At 41.9% G+C, this 22,562-nt stretch overlaps 1 pseudogene; it reads left to right on the top strand.

The window, feature by feature from the left end:
* The first annotated feature begins 11,635 nt into the window (after positions 1 to 11,635).
* Positions 11,636 to 11,753, top strand: LOC126204860 (5S ribosomal RNA; annotated as a pseudogene).
* Positions 11,754 to 22,562: the final 10,809 nt, after the last annotated feature.

Here is a 22,562-nt window from a genome sequence, read left to right as displayed (position 1 = left end):
TTAGGGCGAATCTTGCACAAATTAGTTACAGTTAATTTACATCATTAGCTGAGCGCAATGCTGCTTAATAATATACCTTGTCCTGAATCTCGACCATTGCGGTGCCGACGCCCGCCGACTGCTCTGGGCTACCACTACTGACAGACTGCTCTTCGCTACTACTACCGACAGACTCCTGTTCGCTACTATACTGCTACAGCGCTATCGCGCTACTGCTCTGGTCAAAGATTCTACAATGCCTCGCCATCGCCGCCGCACAACATACGTGTTTCAATATTACTGAAAGTATTGCCAACGTAGCCTTGCAATGCGAACGGCTGAGGTAAAATAGCCATTCGGATCTATGGGCAGAGACTATTCAGGAGGATGTCGTCTTCAGACAAAACAAAACTGGCATTCTCCGGTTCGGAATGTGGAATATTAAATCCCTTATTCGAGTACGTATGTTAGAGAACTTTAAAAGGGAAATGGATGCGTTGAAGTTATATGTAGAGATGATTAGTGAAGTGCGGTGGAAGGAAGAATAGGATTTCAGGTCAGATGGATTATAGGATTATAAATACAATATCAAATAGACGAAAGCGGGAGTAACTCATGATGAATAACAAAACGGGAATGTGGGTAAGCTATTCTGAGCAGCAAGTCAGCACGAAACCAACACCCACTACAGTTGTACGCGTCTATGTCACTACATGTCTGTCTTTATGTGAACCCTAACCTGAGGAGCTGCAGCAGGGATTTTGGTACGGTTTTTACTAGTAGATAGACTGATCCGCAAGCATAATTTGTGGAGATTTGTAATTTTTGTTTTTTTTGTCTGCACTGAAATACAAGCACTCATGTCATGTTTTATTCGTCTAATCAATCTGTTCCATTCGCTTATCACTCCCCTAATTTCATAACATTTTATGTTTGCTCATTTAATTACTGATGCCACTTGATTATTGTCTCCCAACATGGCGCAATCTCATTAGTCATCTACATGTCATTTCATGCCAGAAAGCAGTGAAGAATTCTCAACTCACTACAGTTTGGCGCCCAGCGTGGGACGATCTCATCGGTAATTTGCATGCTTTGTGATTTCACAAAGTATTTTTGTCACCACAAGCCATGCATAGCGCTACCCATGCGAAGCTGAGACGGGTCGGTAGTGCCTACTAACTGTAAGACAGATTAGCGTGCAGAGCTGAAGCAAACTAGTCTTCGGACTGGAGATCGCAGAGGTTCCGCAGATGTTAAAAATAATGAAATAATGTGTGACGATATAAAATAAATTGTCCAGATAGTGAAGGGAAGAGAAAATTTAAGGGAGACGTTTAATAACTCATGACTGCAAAATACTAACCACAAATTATTTACAAAAGAGCGCAAAGAAAGAAAAAGGAAATTAGTTTCGGTTTTGGAGAAATGTAGGACTGCGCGAGGCAGTAATGCCCCTACGACTTATCTTAGAAGACAGGTTGAAGAAAGGCAAAACCTTCGTTTATAGCTTTTGTATATTAACGAAAAGTTTTGCGAATGTTGGTTGAAATTCCAAAGGTAGCAGGGATAAAATAGAGGGGGCAACGTGTTTCTACAACTTTTGTATAAGCCAGAACGCAGTTATAAGCAACGGAGGGCATGAGAAAACATTAGTTGAGAAAGGAATGGGACAGGGTTGTAGCCTATGCCCTATGTTATTCAATATGAACATTGAGCAAGCTGTGAAGAGGAAACCAAGGAAAAATATGGGAAGGGGATTAAAGTCCACGGATAAGAAATAAAAACTTTGGAGTCTGCAATAATGTTCCCATTTTGTAACAAACGGCAAAAACTCGGAAGGTCAATTGAACGGAATGGATAGTGTCTTGAAAAGAGGCTATAAGATGAACATCAACAACAGCAACACAATCGTAATGGAACGTGGGTGAAATTATATCAGGTGAAACTGAAGAAATTAGATTAGGAAATGAGACATTAAAAGTAGTAGAAGAGTTTCACTCTTTGCGCAGCAAAATAATTCACAATGGCGGAAAAAGAGAGGATTTCAAACGCAGAGTGGAAAAAAAAGCGTTTCTGAGGTAGAGAAATTTGCTAACATCGATTATATATATTAATGTTAGGAAATCGTTTCTCAAGGTATTTGTCAGGTTTTGTCGATTATAAATGGTTTTTCGAAAACTTGCGACTGTGAAAACATTGGGTATGTTTATAAATAATTTTTTCTGCTACCAGTCACAATTTTCTTTTATTCATTTTTAGCACGACGCATTTCATGAAATGACTACCGCGCTCTTTGAAGTGTGTTTTCTTTTTGTACTATGCCATTTTTACGTAATGTTTTTTGTGTTTGAGGTTCCGCTTTGCTTTGTTGACTGTACTGCATATAAAAAAGTGCACTTTTGGGTTAATTATCGATTTTTACACGTAGTTAGTGGCGAAATTTGGACGAACGTGTACTTACAGTTTTCTTATTGTCCATTTGCGCAGAGTCTCATACATGTCATACATCACATACAACTTCCAGTGCACAGTATACATCGAGAATAACTTACATAAACAAACAGTTACAAAGATGTTTTTAGATGTAGTTAACAGAGATAATGTTACAAGTACTCCAAAGATATGCTTTTGCGTAGAGGGTATTTATCTTAACAATATGGATTATAATTTGCTTACATCTATTTTACAACGGTGCTTACATCTTTCTGTTACTACTTTTATTTAAGTATATTGTCGAAGCATCTGAATATATTCACCAATTCACTTATAAGTTTTTCTTTTAACATGTCCTCATATTTTCTGTGATGTGTACATATCTCCAGTTCTTATGACAAATCCATTTATGCCCTTTATTTAGTCGATGGAGTACTTTGACGTTTTGATCTACATTTCCGAATGGGTGTCCTGTATTATGCACATGTGTCGCTATTGCTGATGTTGTGTGTAGGCTTTAATGTGCTCTGTGTACCTGGTGTTGAAATTTTAGCCTGTTTGTCCTAGGTACATTCCATAGTCTGAGTATGGGTCATAATTACACTTTATATTACGTATTAGCTTTTGTTGTAGTTTATTTGATGTAGAAAACCCAACTTTTGCTTTGTGATTTCTGAAAATATTTGCGATCTTCTGTGATATATTGCCAATGTATGGCATGCAGAGTCCTCAAAGAAACGGCTGCACACTGACCAGCGCAGCACTGCGAAACAGCGTCAAGAAGGCGCTGACGCGCGCGCCAATGGGAAGAGTGGGCAGTGCCTCACCTACAGGAAGACAGAGGCCAGCGCCCCCTGTCAATGCTGACTTAACCAGCTGCCCATCTCTGGTCAGGTCCCAATTCTGTCACAGACTTTGAGAGTATCAGTACTGAGTAGTAGGAAGATGATACTTAATCTACATTCTGTGAGTAGTAATAGAGAGTGTAGGAGGCACAGGAACCACAGGATTCAAGTTAAGTTATGTTTATTTTCTTTTTAGACATAAACTGTTCAATTAATCTTAAAGTGTTAAGTACAGATCATTTTGGCTTCCTGCCACTGGACTGGCCATTTCTACTTCTTTCTTGTTTGTGTCGGTGCTGATCCTACAATACCCAACATAACATATAGGAGAGTAGATATACTTTTGTTTCCGTCTTTTTCTTCTGTGGTGCACATTGTTTTTGGGGCTTTCTTCACTTTGTCTAAGACTGTATCAACTATGAAAGTGTATAATGGTCAGTATCTGCAATCTGTTTCATTATAAATATAATGAAATGTAGTGAAACAGCTTGCAGTTGCTAATGATCATACTGCTTCCATGGTTGACAAAGTCCTAGACAAAGCGAAGAAAGACCGAAACATAATGTGCACCACAGAAGTAAAAGACAGAAACTAATGTATATCTAGCATCCAATGCATTGGCAATATATCACAGAAGATTGAAAATATTTTTAAAAATCACAAAGTAAAAGTTTGGTTTTCTACATCAAATAAACTAAAACAAAAACTAATACGTAATATAAAGTGTAATCATGATCCAAACTCATGCTCTAGAATATACCAAGTAACATCCGAGGAATGCTCCATGTTCTGCCTAGGTACACAAAGCACATTAAAGCCTGCACACACAATAGACACACTACATCAGCAATAGGTAAATACGGAACACCCATTTGGGAAAGTAGAGCAAATATCAAAGTACTCCACTGACTAAATAAAGGGCACAAAATGGATTTGTGAGAAGTAGTGGAGATATATACACATTACAGAAAATACGAAGAGAAAATGTTAAACGAAAAATCTGAAAGCGAATCGGTGAATTTCTTCAAATGCTTCTACAATATACATCATTTAAAGTAATAACACATAGAAATAAGCACCATTGTAAAATAGATGTAAACAAATTACAATCCATATTGTTAAGATAAATACCTTCTACAAAAAAGTATATCTTTGGAATACTTGTAACATTATCTCTAAAACACCTTTGTGGCTGTTTGTTTATTAAATTGGTTCTCGATGTATACTGTCCACTGAAAATTGTATGTGATGTTTAACGTGTGTGAAACTCTGCGCAAATGGACCATAAGAAAACTGTAAGTACAAGTCCTACCAAATTTCGCGAATAAATTCATATAAAAACCGTCGACTAACCCAAAATTGCACTTTTTTATATATTGCAGTAAAGTCAAGGAAACGAAGCAGAACCTCAGACATCGAAAACAGTGCGTAAAAGTGGCATAGTACGAAGAGAAAACACACTTGAAAATGCGAAGCATTTCCTGAAACGCGTCATATAAAATATGAATAAAAGAAAATCCTGACTGGTAGCAGAAAAGTTATTTATAAACAAACCTATTATTTGCAAGGAGTGTAGTCTTCTTGTACGGAAGGAAATGTGGATGATAAACAGTTCAGGTAAGAAGAGAACGGAAGCTTTTGAAATGTGGTGCTACTGAAGGATGCTAAAGATTATATAGGAACATGGAATAACTAATATGGCGGTACTGAATCGAATTAAGGAAAACAGAAATATACGCCATAATCGGAGTAAACGACGGGGTCGGTTCGCTGGACGCATCAAGGAATCGTCAATTCACAATAAAGTGCCTGGCAGAGGGTTAAATGAACCACCTTCAAGCTGTCACTCTACCGTTCCACTCTCGAACGCCACGCGGGAAAAACGAGCACTTAAATTTTTCTGGGCTCAAATTTTTCTGTGCGAGCCCTGATTTCTCTTATTTTATCGTGATGATCATTTCTCGCGATGTAGGTGGGTGGCAACAGAATGTTTTCGCAATCGGAGGAGAAAACTGCTGATTGAAATTTCATCAGAAGATCCTGTCGCAACGAAAAACGCCTTTGTTTTAATGATTGCCACTACAATTAATGTCTGTAACACCATCTCCCCTATTTCACGATAATACAAAACGAGCTGCCCTTCTTTGTACTTTTTCGATGTCATCCACCAGTCCCACCTGATGCGGATCCCACACCGCACCGCAATATTCCAGAATAGGGCGGACAAGCGTGATGTAAGGAGTCTCTTTAGTAGACCTGTTGCACCTTCTAAGTGTTCTGCCAATGAATGGCAGTCTTTGGTTTGCTCTACCCACAATATTATCTATGTGCTCGAACCAATTTAGGTTATTTGTAATTGTAATCCCTAAGTATTTAGCTGAATTTACAGCCTTCAGATTTGTGTGACTTATCGCGTGATCGAAATTTAGCTGATTTATTTTAGCACTCATGTGAATAACTTCACACTTTTCTTTATTCAAGGTCAATTGCCACTTTTCGCACCATACAGATATCTTATCTAAATCATTTTGCAAGTCGTTTTGATCATCTGATGACTTTACAAGACGGTAAATGACAGCATCACTGCAAACAATCTAAGGCGGCTACTCAGATTGTCTCCTATGTCGTTAATATAGATCAGGAACAATAGAGGGCCAATAACACTTCCTTGGGGAACCCCGGATATTACTTCTCTTTTACTCGATGACTTTCCGTCTATTACTACGAACTGTGACCTTTCTGACAGGAAATAACGAATCCAGTCGCACAGATGCTTGTATAGTATAGTCTAGCGTGAAGAGTTGCAACAAGCTGGTGTTCGGATTGAAGAACACAACAACTTCATTATTTTTTCAAGGTGACAGTGTATATGACCCCCTCTCGTACGATTAAAATGAGGTGACAAGAGTCATGGTATATCTCCTAATATCGTGTCGGACTTCTTTTGCCTGGCGTAGTATAGCAACTCGACATGGCATGGGCTCAGCAAGTCATTGGAAGTCCCCTGCAGGAATATTGAGCCATGGTACCTACATAGCCGTCCATAATGGCGAAAGCGTTGCAGGACTTTGTACACAAACTGCCCTCTCCATATGTCCCATAAATGTTCGATGGGATTCATCTCGCGAGATCTGGGTGGCCAAACAGTTCGCTGAATGTTCTTCAAAGAACAGAATGTTCTTCAAAGAAAACGTGAAAAATTGTGGCCTAGTGACATGATGCATTGTCATCGATAAAAATTCCATCTTTGTTTGGTAACATAAAGTTCATGAATGGTAGAAAATGGCCTCCAAGTAGCCGAACATAAACATTTTTAGTGAATGATCGGTTCAGTTGGACCAGAGGACCCAGCCCATTCCATGTAAACACAGCCCACACCATTATCGAACCACCACCATCTTGCACAAAGCCTTGTTGGTATCTTGGGTCCATGGCTTCGTGGGGTCTGCACCACATTCGAACCCCACCGTCGGTTTTTACCTACTGAAATCGGGACTCACCCGACCAGGCCATGGTTTTCTAGTCGTCTAGGGTCCAACCGATACAGTCACGATCCTAGGAGAGGCGCAGGGAGAAATGATCATCACGGTAAAATAAGAGAAATCATGGGTCACACAGAAAAATTTAAGTGCTCGTTTTTCCCGCGCGCCGTTCGAGACTGGAAGGTAGAGAGACAGCTTGAAGGTGGCTCATTGAACCCTCTGCCAGGCACTTTCTTGTCGATAGCAGAGTAAACACGCAGATGTAGATGGAGACTTTTCGGACTGAAGACCACAAAAACAACTATATTTTCAAGGTGATAGTTTAAGCTTTATGACTATAGCTCCTACGATTATGTTGCATTATTACTTGGCGATCGGCCAGCTTCCGTAAGGGACGGAATAAACCTCTCTCAGAAGAGGCACCATAACTGTTTGAATCGCCTCGTTCTGGGCTACCAGCAGGCACGGAATCTGTCCGAGCAACATGTACACAAAGCCTCGGTTAGGACAGTCGTTAGCTGGAACACATTTTGACGACTTATAGGTAACAGTCACAGTTCCGCGGAGGACCCCAGTGTATCTGATGGGACAGTGGTGGAGGCTGCCGCCGCGTCTGTGCGACCCGCAACTACTCACGAGGTGTTGCTACCAAACACCCCTGCCGTGTGGCTGCCTGTCAACTACAGCAGACGCAAAGCGCGACAGGCGCTTGACTGGCGCGGCGATGAGTTGTTTGGAGGGGGCAGGCGGAGCGAAGGCCGTGTTCATTCATGCGCCTGCCTGCCTAGTCTCCCAGCCGCTTGCTCTGATTAGTAGCGGCCGCTGTTCGGTGCTGCTCTCTAGCGGCAGGCGGGTAAACGAGGCCGCCATGGCCTGCACACGATCCGCGTCTAGCCCGTTTTGTACTCACAAGGGAACCTCCCCACGCACCCCCCTCAGATTTGGTCATAAGCTGGCACAGTGGATAGGCATTGAAAAACTGAACACAGATCAATCGAGAAAACAGGAAGAAGTTGTGTGGAACTATGAAAAAAATAAGCAAAATATACAAACTGTGTAGATCAAGCTCAAGATAGGTAACATCAAGGATAATCTGAGCCCCTGAGCGCCGTGGTCCCGTGGTTAGCGTGAGCAGCGGCCGAATGAGAGGTCCTTGGGTCAAATCTTCCCTCGCGTGAAAATTTTAATTTCTTTATTTTCGCAAAGTTATGATCTGTCCGTTCGTTCATTGACGTCTCTGTTCACTGTAATAAGTTTAGTGTGTGTGTTTTACGACCGCACCGCAAAACCGTGCGATTAGTAGACGAAAGGATGTGACTCTCCAATAGGAACCGAAAACATTTGATCGCAAGGTCATAGGTCAACCGATTCCTTCACAGGAAAACACGTCTGATATATTCTATACGACACTGGTGACGGCATGTGCGTCACATGACAGGAATATGTTGTCGACCCACCTAACTTGTACACTTGGCGAATGGGTAAAAATATTCTTCTACCTTGTCCGATTTAGATTTTCTTGTGGATGTGATAATCACTCCCAAAAAAGTAATGAAAAAATAAGAGTTTGTCACATAAACTGCAACATATGAATGCAACAGTTTCACAGTCGCACAGTTTTCCCTGTGCTCTGTCAAAACATATGTTTTGTTTCGATGTTTGTTTAGGTGCAGCGTCCCCATACTACGGCGTAGTTACCTCGCATCGGACGGACGGACGGACAGATAATAATTGTCTGAAAATAAAAGATGAAACTTTTCACTCGAGGGAAGACTTGAAACAAGGTGCTCTCGTTCCGCAGCTACTCAAGCTAACCACGGGACCACGGCGCTCGTGAGGTCACACTATCCTTGATGTTGCCTATCTTGCGCATGTACTACTCAGTTTGTATATTTTGCTTATTTTTTTCATAGTTCCACACAACTTCTTCCTGTTTTCTCGATTGGTCTGTGTTCAGTTTTTCAAGGCCTAACCACTGTGCCAACTTATAACTAAATCTGAGGGGGGTGCGATGGGGCGGTGCCCTTGTCAGGTATTACGTGGTCCAATTTCTAAGCGTCACTTAGCACGATACACCGTTAATGACTTGCAACGAGGCAGTTTGCAGAGTTTTAACTTGATTGATGTTTAAATATGGCTTCATGCTGACCTTTTACAGATAAGTATACTTAACAGAAAACAATATTTAGTTTGATAACCCAAGTAAATACTTACGGGGAATGTGCAAAATAATGTGAACACCTGTACTTACTTGGGAATGGTTTGCCCGAAATACAGATGCGATTCTTCTTGGAATACTGGCATATAAAGATTGTACAGTCTTCAGTGGGATGTTATGCCACTCTTCGATCAGAATCTCTTCTAACTCCTTGTAATGACGAGAGAGGCGGAAATCTGTTCCGGAGTCTGCACTCCAATATCGCCCACAAGGATTCGATAACGTTCAAGTCTGGGGACTGTGCTAGCCAGGATAGACGCTGCACTTCAGTGGCATGCTCCTCGTACCACGATTGTACTGTCCAGGCTGTGTGAATGGATGCATTATCGTCCTGAAATACGGCATCATTGTTGGGGAACAACATTTGAATCATGGGGTGCACCTGATCACCGAAAATGTTCACATAATCATTGGCTGTAAATGGTCTTTGAGAGTAATTATGGGACGAGCACAAAATCGTGATTCGGCTGCCCACACCGTCACGCTTCCACCTCCATGCTTAACCGTTGGAATCAAGCAATCAGGATTGTAGGCTTCTTTTGGCGTCCTCCAGACGTAAACCCGTCTCGATGTTGGAAATAACGTAAACGTTGACTCGGCGGACCAATGACGTTTTTCCACTGATCAGCTGCCCAGGATTTATGCTCCTGACACCACGTTTTACGCTTCTTGGCGTTGGTTGTCGTCACTAATGGTTTCGGTATATCAGCTCGTCCATGAATACTCGCTTTAAGGAGTTCTCGGCCGACAGTGTCGATAGATACGGTGTCTCGAAGATGGCTATTGAGCTCTACAGTCACTTTCCGTAGTTTTGCGTATTTTTAGACAATACGTGTTAGCGTACGACGATCTCTGTCATTTAGTTTTGATTTGCGCTTACTATTGCGTTTGCATGACGATCTCTTTCCACGTTTTGAGTAGGCTGTCATTACTGTTGAGACAATTCCTCTTCATACATTCAATAAGTTGGCTGTCTTGGTTACTGATGCTCCTGCTAATCGGCCCCCCACAATCTGCCCTCTTTGGAACTCTGTTAGGCCTTTCATTGCACGTCGACATCGGCCTCTAAATGCAAATACGAAGTGTGCACTACTCGTAAACAACCTGCACTGAAGCCTAGTCCGTACTGAACGCGCACAATCCAGCACGACGCGTGCTTACCTGCGTTTTTGACCGTCAGATACAAACATCCCATTACTACCACTGTTCATATTATTTGCCTATCCTCTGTAATACTTTTGCGCTAAATGAAATAAAAGTTTCTTAATAAATGTTCCCCTATATAACAGAAAAAGTTTCCCAGGTTTGCTTTCGGTCAGCCAATTGAAGTCGCTGGGTGAATCGTGATTAAAATGCAAATTTTTATGCCGTTCCTAATTATGAGGGCTATTGGGAAAATAAGGAACGATCGCTCGCAATATGGAAACCACAGTGAAAATCCGATGAAGCTTAGCACAGATATGTTGGGCAGTGTCTCTGGTATGAGCGTAGATAGCGTCACATCGCTCTTCTCAGTTCTGAGCGCACAGTGAGTGCGTAAATATGCCTAGAAAATAGTGTCTCACGCCAAGTATGGGTGCCTGCCGAGATATTTCGCCTGATTTGATGCAACTCCACATAACTGTTGTGCGTGTCCTTCTCCATGACAGTTCTCGGCCGCACGCTACAGGGGCAAGAGGACGCTCCTGCACCGTTTTCGGTGGGAAGCGTTTGATCATCCACCATACAGCCAGGACCTCCCACCGATTTTCATCTCTGCTCAGATGAACCGATGGCAACGAAGACAACATTTAAGCATAGACAACGTGTTGCAGTTCAACGTAGAAAATTTTGACAGCAGTTTCCATTTCAGGACCGATCCTTTCTTACTTTCCGAACAGCCCTCTTACGTATTCTTTTCTCTGAGTCACACGCAAGTGAAAAGTGTAAATCTTCACCAATTACATTTCCAGCACCGGTATAGTTAATTTTATTGTTACGTATCTTTGGGAGGCAAAGCTGAAAGTTGGAAGACACATGAGGGCCTATAAACTCGAAGGCAATGTTATACAAAGGGAAGAGAAAGTAGATGAAGATGAGGTGGGAGATATGATAGTGTGAGAAGAATCCGACAGAGCACTGAAAGACCCAATCCATAACAATGTCACTGGAGCTGACGACATGCCGTCAGAACTGCTGATATCCTTGGGAGAGCCAGCCATTACTAAACTATTCCACCTTGTGTGCAACATGTACGAGACAGGGAAAATACCGCCAAACTGCAAGAAGAATGTAATAATTTCAAGAAGGTGCTGACCCGTGTAAATATTACCGATCTATCAGTTTAACAAGTCATGTTTGCAAAAAACTGACAGAAATTATTTACAGAAGAATGGAAAACTGGTAGAAGTCAATCTTGGGGAAGATCGGTTTGGGTTTGTGAGAAATATCGGAACACGCGAGGGAATACTGACCCTATGGCTTGTATTGGAAGATAGGTTTAAGGAAAGGCAAACGCACGTCTATAGCATTTGTAGATTTGGGGAAAGGTATTAACAGTGCTGAGTGAAATACACTCCTTAAATTTCTGAAGGGACAACACTCATGTAAATTTCTGAAGTAAACTGGGCACAATAAAGGGAGTGAAAGATTTTTTACAGTTTGTACCGAAAATAGACAACAGTTGTAAGAGTCAGGGCAACGGCCATGCCGTAGTGGAAACACCGGTTCCCGTCAGATCACCGAAGTTAAGCGCTGTCGGGCGTGGCCGGCACTTGGATGGGTGACCGTCCAGGCCACCATGCACTGTTGCCATTTTTCGGGGTGCACTCAGCCTCGTGACGCCAATTGAGGAGCTACTCGACCGAATAGTAGCGGCTCTGGTCAAAGAAAACCATCATAACGACCGGGAGATCGGTGTGCTGACCACACGTCCCTCCTATCCGCATTCTCAGCTATGACACGGCGGTCGGACGGTCCGGATGGTCCACTTGTGGCCTGAAGACGGAGTGCTGCTGCTGATGCCGTAAGAGTCAAAGCGTATGAAAGGGAAGCAGTAGTTGAGGTGGATGTGAGACAGAACTGTAGCCTATGCCCAATGTTATCAGTCTGTACATTGAGCAACCTGTGACGGAAAGCAAGGAGAAATCTGGGGACTGAATTAAAGTTCAGTGTGAAGAAATAAAAACTGTGAGGTTCGCCAATGACATTGTAACTCAGGCAGAGACAGTAAAGGACTTAGAAGTGCAGTTGAACGGAATGGAAAGTGTCTTGAAAAGCAGATATAAGATGAAAACTAAAGCAAGCGAATTAAATCAGGCGATTCTAAAGGAGTTAGATTAGGAAATGAAACACTGAAAGTAGTAGATCAGGTTTGCTAAAAGTAACTGATGAAGGCGTAAGCAGAGAGGATATAATATGTAGAGTGGCAGTGCCAAGAAAAGCGTTTATGAAGAACGGAAATTTCTTAGCATATTAAGTTATGGGTTAGGAAGTCTTCACTGGAGATATTTGTGTGGAGCTTAGCCTAGTACGGAATTGAAACGTAGTTAATAAGCAGATCAGACAAGAGGAGAACAGAAGCTTTCGAAATGTGAGTGCTGAAGATTAGATGGGTGGATCACGTAACTAATGAGGAAGTACTGAACATAACTGGGGAGAAAAGGCATTTGTGGCACAACCTGACTAGAAGAAGGGATCGGTTGGTAGGACACATTTGAGACATCAAGGGATCGCCAATTTAGTACTGGAGGGAAGTGAATGGGGGGTAAAAATCGTAGAGGGAGACCACGAGATGAAAATACTAAGCAGATTCAGAAGGATGTAAGTAGCAGTAGGTACTCGGAGATGAAGAGGCTAGCACAGGAAGGAGCAGCGTGGAGAGCTACATCAAACAGTCTTGGGACTAAGACCTTCCAAGATGCTACTCCAGGCGGGTGTAAAATGAATGCGTGCAACGGAAAATACTGAACGCGAAAATGAAGATTTTGACTACCCCCTGAAGCCGATGTTAGGATCTCTTAATGATGATAGTATTTCCACCTTCTTGCTCTGTAACACATAAATTACAACATAAACATAAATGAATGATAAAGGGAACTAGTAATCACTAAATGATAAATGTTGTTTCTGCTTATACATTTATTGTGGATTACAACCCCTTTGTGCATTACAAATGTGTATATATCAATGACCAATGGACATAAAGAGATACACACGGATTTCATGACTAATAAGATTGATCAATTGCCCAAATCTGTCCCTTTTTATGCCTATGCGATCCAATATAAATAACGCGAGATGTCTGACATCATCTACATACCACACACTAGAAGACACTACTTTCAAAGATGATCTACTATGGTGTGCAACCCCAGTGGAAATAAAATTTAAGTGATCACAGCTGTTGAGCTTTATAGCTCTAATAACCCGAAGCAATTAGCAATATCACCATATGTACTGCGTCCGGTGAGTCGGAGTGATGGTTCTCATACACGTCTGCGACGACGTAAGAACTCCAGCCACAAAATATATATAAAAAAAACCTCATTCAAACACTAGGACGGCAGAAGACGGTCCTCTGACTAGTATTATCTAATACTGTCTTCTCCTCTGTGTGTTCTACATACGAGAAACGCAAACTCCTAGCCACAAGGACGGAATTCAGATAACGTCTCAACGTGAGTATAGGCAGAAGAAGTGCTCTCAATCACTGAAAACTGGATACTCAACGACGACATCCTACCCGGAGGTGAAGTCCTGAATCTTGTAAGTTCGCAGTAGTACAGTGCTAAACCGTTTTAACTATAAAATCTCCTGAGAGCGAAGGCAGCAACTCCGTCTGTAGCTACAAAGCTGATACTGAGCGACCGTCAAACATGGGCGCCCAAAACGGAAGACCTCTTTCTCTCCACCGCTGGCTTTCCAGCAAAGCATGGCTCCCCTCCCTCGTAACTGAGAATGCGAATCATATTCTCGAAACCACGGAATATCCTCTCTCTCTACAGCCTCTTCTGAACGCTCACCAACCATATTTTAAGTCATTTGTCGTCCAGTGCGGAAAATCTTCGAGGAAATACCTGTCCCCGTTAATTAGGAATTCATACAATGGTACGCTTCTCAGAGTAAAAATCCTCGGAAATAATCCAGCCTGCGTGATTTCCGAAGTAACGCTTTCTTGTTCCTCTCTGCTGCGTCCAAGATTTTCAGAGTTTCCGCTTATCCTTCCGGCCTACCTACAATACTGGCCAGCCGCCACTGTATTGTGCTTCAGCGCTCAGGTGCCCCGACCGTCCGGCTAGGGCTACTTCCTCTGTTACGCAGGACCAACACACCTATGCAGAGTTTGTCACCCAGGGCCTGAGTTACGGCTGCCGTTTCATTTCCACTGGCGTTCCAACCTCTACTAGTATAGGCAATAATTCATTACGCCGTCTTGGTAATAAAGGCACACAACCACCTTTCATGCAATAAGCGTTAACAATTATTTACAAGGTGTACAAGACAGTGTCAGTCTTCTTTAAATATTCATTTATTTGATGTACAAGCTGTCAAATGATACCTAATTCCAGTTGTAAATCACGGCAAAGTATATAGATGAGTGCTTGTAAGGTGCGAAATTATAGCCATCTTACAACCTCATCAACAATATCTTTACATATTTCACTATAATAACATGTTTTAAATTTATGTCACATATAATTAAATGTTATTGCCTTTTTGCCCCGGGACCGATGACCAAACTGTTTGGTCCCTTAACCCGCGCCGGCCGCAGTGGTCTAGCGGTTCTAGGCGCTCAGTCCGGAGCCGCGCGACTGCTACGGTCGCAGGTTCGAATCCTGCCTCGGGCAGGATGTCCTTAGGTTAGTTAGGTTTAAGTAGTTCTAAGTTCTAGGGGACTTATGACCTCAGCAGTTGAGTCCCATAGTGCTCAGAGCCATTTGAACCATTTGAACCTTCCCCCGCCCCCCCCCCTTTTAAACCAAACAACCAACTTTTTACCCTTTGTCGTAGTACACTGTCTGACAATAAGAGCGAAGCACACAGAAAGAGAGGGGAAAACGAAATGAAATTTCGTGTGTGGAGGTGGTGTGTGATGTTGTTACAGTGATTACTAAATTGAATCAAATTCACACACAGCTTCTCAATATGAACCCACTTACCAGTATGACATTGCCCCCCCTCCCCCCCCCCCGTCCCCTTCCCTCCCCGGCCTACATACAGACATAGATTCGGTTGGGAAGGGGGCACCCTCGTCGCTGTACCCTCTTCTGAGCCCAGCTGGACCCACAACTGTACCTGGTCCTTGTTCTCCTGGATAATGGCACTGGGGAGGAGTTCACGCCCGGGCTGGTCTCACTCATGATCTGTCGGAGCCACATGTGGAGAATCTTGGCAGTCAGTGTGCGGCGGGGCGGGTCGGTCTCTCACTATTCTTTAACCAATCCGTCCATCTATCTGGATAGGTTTCAGATTGTCTTCCCCTTCACTCTGCGATGATAGATACTGCCGTAGCCGACAAGCGAAGCGTTGACGAAAATTCGGCTAAATACCTACCACGCAAAGGCCACATAAATCCAGTCCATGCGCAGTAGCTGGAGATTCCTGGATGACTCATTTGAAAGAAATGTCTAAAACTTCCTTTAAATTGGTTTATTGTCTTTAAAACTCAGAAAATGGCTATCAAGTCCTTATTTAATATCCCGACATCAATTATGCAATCTTACTGACTGTCTCTGCCGGCCGGGGTGGCCGAGCGTTTCTAGGCGGTACAGTCTGGAACCGCGCGACCTCTATGGTCGCAGATTCGAATCCTGCCTCGGGCATGGATGTGTCTGCTGTCCTTAGGTTAGTTAGGTTTAAGTAGTTCTAAGTTCTAGGGGACTGATGAACTCAGAAGTTAAGTCCCATAGTGCTCAGAGCCATTTGAACCATTTTGACTGTTTCTGTTACAAGGTCACACCCTAAAGTAGCCAGAAGATATTTAGTCCGACCCGATACTTTGAACGTCCTAAACAGTCACTGACCCACGACTGCTTGCGACTTAACAGATTCAGTCGTTCAGTAGGCTTCTCGTAAAGAAGTGTTCGCCATGAAGTCTCGTAATCTGCACGAGACACGCCACGCGGAGTTTATGTACGACATGAAATGTTCACAATCCAATATCTCGTAAAATAAGCCACTCGCAAAGCTCAAACTTTCACAAAATACTAAGCACTGCAATCGCTTTTCGTCAACCACACGAGAACCGATCAAACGCGCGAATTGCTTTATTTTGGTATAAATTTGATGAGCGCGGTATAATATACGTGTTTACCAGGAGACGGCTCCCGACTGTATCGACTCGTAGAGCTGAGGCACAAGGCCATACTCAAACACGCGGGAAATGCTGAATTCCTATTGGCTAGTATGTCAAGCAGCCAACCAGATCATGTCGAGCACTTCTATACTTGTGGTATTTCTAATGTCAGCGAATCACGTTACCACAAGTAATGTAGACTAGAAATCTCGTAATACCGAGACTAAAAAAAATTTAATGAAAACATAATACGATTCCTTTCCGCGAAACAAATTACTAATAAATGTAATAGTCAATAGGCTGCCTTTTACAAAATCAAGCTCACTCGGACATAGTCACAAATTTCCCTGTCACACAATAAATTTCACACGCTTACATTTACATAATTTTGATAAAATATCGCATTCTCACTTTACGTATGTCCTCCATTCACTCTCTCACTCTCACCAAAACACTCAAACGAAAACTCGATGAAATAATAATTTTCCAAAGTACTTTTAATTACATCAAAAATCTGTGGCAATGAAGCAAAGAAAATTCCAGAAAACTACATTACAACAATCTATCTTCTTGGTTGTAGTTTCAGTTGATAGTATAGATGAATACATTACAGCCCCTAACTCAATTTCTCAATGCCAGCACGCTTATTAAGTGTTTTAGGTAAACATTTATATCTCCGAAAGTGTTAAGTTATTGATTTGAAATTTTAACAGTATGATTGTGTTATCCATGGAATTTGGTATACTAAGTATGGAAAAGATCGATTAATATTTAACAGTGCTTCTTCAGATGCACGGAGAGTGTGTGCATCGTACTTCACGCAGTTTTAGGCAAGTACAGGGCTCGCTCGACCCAGTAGCCAGCGTCTGCTCTGCCTGCGCGAGGCCCACCAGGAAGACAGGGCGTGGCGCGTACGTCACGAGAGCAGGCGTGAACGCGCTCGCTCGCTCGGCTCAGCGGACGAAATGATTAGAGTAGATTAGATTAATTATTCATTCCATAAACCCATAAAAGAGGGAATCCACCTGGGTGTGGAACATGTCAGATAAACACATTGCAAAAATGTAATTAGAAAAACTTGAGTTTCATTAGTTTTAATGATCCTCAGTCAATAAACAGTAAAATTATGTACATGAATTAAATTTAAACTTCTAATATTTACAGGTTTAATACTTACATCTGCTTTCATAAAATCCATCATTCAGACTTTTGCTAGTTTCTTGGCTATTACAAACAAGTATTGTCAAAAATTAAAGTAAATTATTCATTTCAGTGATCCTCAGTTAAGAACAGTCAGATTATGTACAAGATTTAAAATTAAACTTCCACTATTTATAGACTTAAGACTTACATGTGCTTTCCATACATCCGTCATTCACACAGTAGGTAGTTACTTGGCTGTTACAACCAAGTATTGTCAAAAATTAAAGTATAATAAATTTTCATTAAAATGGTCTACTGCACTAGTTGAGAAACTCATGGATGGAATAGAAGGAGTTGGCCACCAAAAATTCTTTTAAATAATATTTAAATTGTGCCTTGTCTGAAACTAAACTCTTAACGGTTGCTGGTAGCTTATTGAAAATATGCGTTGCTGAATACTGGACTCCTTTCTGGGCAAGAACAAGTGATTTTAAATCTTTATGTGTATTGTTCTTATTCCTAGTATTGATAATGTGTACTAAGCAGTTAGTTGGAAAAAAGAGATGTATTATTTACAGCAAACTTCATTAAGGAATAAATATACTGAGAAGCTGTGGTTAATATGCCCAATTCTTTGAATAGGTTTCAACATGATATTCTTGGATTTACACTACTCATTACTCTTCATATACGCTTCTGTACTCTAAAACTTTTTTCTCTGATTGTAGAGTTACCCCAAAATATGATACCATATGACATAATGGAGTGAAAGTAAGCAAAATATGCCAGTTTTTTTATATTTATATCTCCTATGTCTGACATCATTCGCATTGCGAACACAGACCTGTTTAGGCGCTTTAGCAGTTCGTTAGTATGTTGCTCCCAACTGAATTTATTATTAAGTTATTACCCCAAGAATATTACACTCTCAACTTCTCCTATTTCCATGCCGTCATATTTTATACACACAACAGAAGGAAATCTCTTGGAAGTTCTGCGCTGCATATGTTGGTTCTTTTCAAAGTTTAATGACAGTGAATTGGCTATAAACCACTTATTGATGTCAGTAAAAATTTGATTAGCTGCCCTTTCTAAATTTATATTTTATTTACTATTTATTGCAATGTTTGTATCATGTGCAAATAAGACAAACTTGGCATCTAGTAATGTAACAGATGACAGGTCATTAATATACACAAGAGACAGTAGTGGACCTAGTATGGAGCCGTGGGAACACCACATGTAACTTCTTCGCAGTCAGATGATGTCTGATTGCCTACTGCTGAAGTGTTACGTAATAACACCCTTTGTTTTCTATTAGTAAGATATGACTGAAACCACTTTGCAGCACTAGCAGTGACGCCATAATATTTTAATTTACTTAAAAGAATGCTGTGATTCACACAGTCAAACGCCTTTGACAGGTCACAGAATATGGCAGTTGTCTCTAATTTGTTGTCCTTAAGAAACCCAAACTGTGACTTTGACAGTATAAATGCGTCCCTAGACGTGTTAACTCGCAGCCTGGCGTGTACCTACTAACGAGAATTGCATCTTCTTCTGGACTCTGGTATTATGAAGTCTTACTGATTAACAGTACAACTACAAAATTTAATTTGAGATAAATACTAGATATAAATGGTATAACGACTTGTTTATAGCATTTAGTCTCTTCTGCTTAACAGTCTACGTATCATACAAGAAGTGGTGCCTTATGCAACTGATAATCATTTTGGCACGGTTTTAATTTTATTGTGCCCCAGTACAGCTGTAACAAATTACAAGTAGGCCTATGGACTCTTATCACTGTAGGACTAATAACAGTAAGATTCCATAATAGCGGATTCCACAAGCAGACGCAGTTCTTGTTTGTACGTACACACCTAGTTACGAGTTAACAGGTGTAGAAACGCAGTCACTCTGCTGAGCTGAGCGAGCGAGCTCGGCCTACCTTCGCGACGCACGCGCCGCGGCCTGTGTTTCTCGTAAGCCTCGTGCCAGCGTGAGAAGCAAAATCTGCTCTCCTGCCGGCTCCACGGCAAGCTACGCTTTCAACGCAAGATGACAACTCGTAATAATTTGCTACGTTCCGAGGGGAATACTTCAACACTGTAACCTTCCCCTATAAATAAAAAATAAAAATAATTAAATTTGGATAATTAAATCCTGACGTATGAAAACTGATAAATCTTAACTCATGGAAAACTGATAAATTTTGACGTAACCAGCGCTATGCCATGGCCCTGTGAAATCAATCTGAATCTGTCCGTGAGAAATAAACTGAAAAATCCTTACCTCGTGATGGTGTCGCCGGATAACGCTGTCTGTATATCTGCTCGTAAATGGCACAGTTTAGTGCAATGCTGGCCTATCTACTAATACTGGATAAAATTTATCTGAGACCTGAATTACTAGAAAAACTGACTTTACTTAGTGACACAGCTGCACAGCTGCTCGTCTGATTACTAAAGAACACATGATTATGATCTGACAAAAATTTTTGAATATTTTAATTTAGATAAATGACTGGATCGGGACTGGCAATGACTTAAGGGGAAATTATACTTTTTTAGTTGACTGGTAAAAACAATTATATTCTGAAAATATTTTACGTGATTGATAAAGATCTACAGTCCATTACACGGGAAAACTGAATATATTACAAATGTGGGTCAAAAGAACCACAAAAGAAAAGATTGAAACATATTCATATTAACATCTCAGACAAGTGACTTAATTACGTGCATGCCAGTAAAAATAATAAAATTTACCTTACAATAGATGGTTGACTTAATGACACTGTTGATTTTTCATTATACTAACAATTATTCATTTGAAACTTCCCGGCAGATTAAAACTGTGTGCCGGACCGAGACTCGAACTCGGGACCTTTGCCTTTTGCGGGCAAGTGCTCTACCAAGGCAAAGGCAGAGGTCCCGAGTTCGAGTCTCGGTCCGGCACACAGTTTTAATCTGCCAGGAAGTTTCATATCAGCGCACACTCCGCTGCAGAGTGAAAATCTCATTCTGGAATAATTCATTTGTTCATCATCATCTCATTTCATCGTATCATTTAGCTCTGCGGCTGATCACAATTATTATTCAGTTCCATATAACAAAATTTTACAATGTGTTCTGCACTGTGACTTTAACAACTACTAACTATAAACTGCGCTGTACCAGCGACAGACTACAACTACATTGTAGCAGCGAGCGACTGCAACTGCGCAGAGACTGCTCTGACTTGCAATTCTATTGCAGCTCTCTTTTGACAGGGGCAAAGATATTTTATGTCTCAGGCAGCTCCTGTGAATTGCCGTTCTATATTTTTTTTTTATAGCAAGTGAGCAATACATCGAGATTACATTTGCTCCAGCAGGGTGGTGATCCCCTTACAACATCACACACACTGTTCACAGGGACAGGCGCCATATGTGGATGATAATTGACCTCTAGAAAAATGGCGCCACGATTCTGTCGCATTACACGTAAAACACAAGAGGACGCTGCACGTCCGTGACGTACCGTTGTACCTTCAAGCTTCCGTTACTCACTACCAGTCGTGACATGAAGGCATAACCGATGGCTTACCACTCCATGACGCCAGAAATAACGCTGCTATGCTTCTCGAAAACATTGGGAGAATGGGATGTCTCCCACGGTCGCCTCCATATTCGCCGACGATGATGATCATCCGGGGTAGACCACAACCGCGTTTCATCGCTGAACACAATGAAACGGCATTCATCTGCAGTGCAAGCGTTCCGGTCACTCCACCACTCCAAACGCAGCCGTTTGTGTTGTGCTATTAGCAGGAGCGTACATATGGGGCACTAATTCCCTAGGTCGTCTGCTGCTAGTCTCCGACTAATGGTAAAGGAAGACCTAGAACGTCGCAGGGTGCCCATTACTTGTTCTCAAATGACAGGCGCATATGTGGACGGGTTACGATGCTCTTGCTGCAGAACTTGGCTATCCTGCCTTGTGGAGGTCAGACGTGGTCGACCGGAAACTTGAATACGAGTATTCCTGCCGTCACGTTCCCATGCAGTCCAACGTAGGGCCGCTGCCACACCCAAAAGCCTCACAAATCTGGATACTGCAGACTGCCAGTCGGCAAAAGAAGACATTGTAAGAGGCCCCTTTCGAACACTGCCGTGTGCTGGTACCGATGTTTCGCACCAGTACGCGGCACCTCTGTGTCCTGCACAATAATGACTCAACATCCAATGCATTTCACGCCTCTTATGTACCGTACTAAGTCTGGTAACAACACTGAACAAGAACAGCACAAATGCACTCTAGCGGCCGTTCTCACATTCACGGAGAACTTCAGCCCTAATCATTTACATGTCCGCCGATGGTGCGTACGTATTTTCCTGTACGAAGTTACATTCACATCCGACAATGTCTGCTGCGCGCTTCAGGAGGCCGCTACGTTAGAAAAATATTCAAATTCGACCTACCATAAAAGCTGAAGACAGAGAGTAAATTATCTCTAAAAATTACACTCTAGTGCAATAAAACGTGGTTAATTGCGCACTGAGTCAGATTATGAAGAACGTCATCCCCTTAATTTTACAAGATTGGGAATTTCAGATCTCAAAAGTAAAGCCGACGCAATAACTATAGTGCGTGTAGCAGTCTAGTAGCTATTATTGTGTACAGTAAAAGGGCATCGTGTGCTGTCAAGATTAGCAGCAGGGCAAGCAAAAGGCTAACGGCCAGAAGTTTTCCTACTAATAGCGGCTTCTACTGATTCAGAGCCTGAGTCTGCTTGCACCAAGAAAAGTTTGCTGCGTAGAACTTCATAAGAGTTCACGACTATTCATGTTCTTGATCCCTTCTGTTACGTCAAAATTCTCATATAAATTAAGATCTTGGCTTACGATGGACGACGCTTTCGCTACTGATGGACAGATTGTTTTACGCCGAGCATGCAGTACACTGATCGGGTGAACGAAGTCCCAACTTTATCGGCATATACGTAGTGATGTCCACACAAATCGTATAAGAACCATATATTACTCACGCAAATGCAAAAAAAAAAAAAAAATGGTTCAAATGGCTCTGAGCACTATGGGACTTAACATCTAAGGTCATCAGTCCCCTAGAACTTAGAACTACTTAAACCTAACTAACCTAAGGACAGCACACAACACCCAGCCATCACGAGGCAGAGAA

The sequence above is a fragment of the Schistocerca nitens genome, chromosome 9, assembly GCF_023898315.1.
Source record: "Schistocerca nitens isolate TAMUIC-IGC-003100 chromosome 9, iqSchNite1.1, whole genome shotgun sequence".
Taxonomy (NCBI): Eukaryota; Metazoa; Arthropoda; class Insecta; order Orthoptera; family Acrididae; genus Schistocerca; species Schistocerca nitens.
Note: the sequence above shows the minus strand (reverse complement) of the source record. Positions and strands in the feature narration are given on the sequence as shown.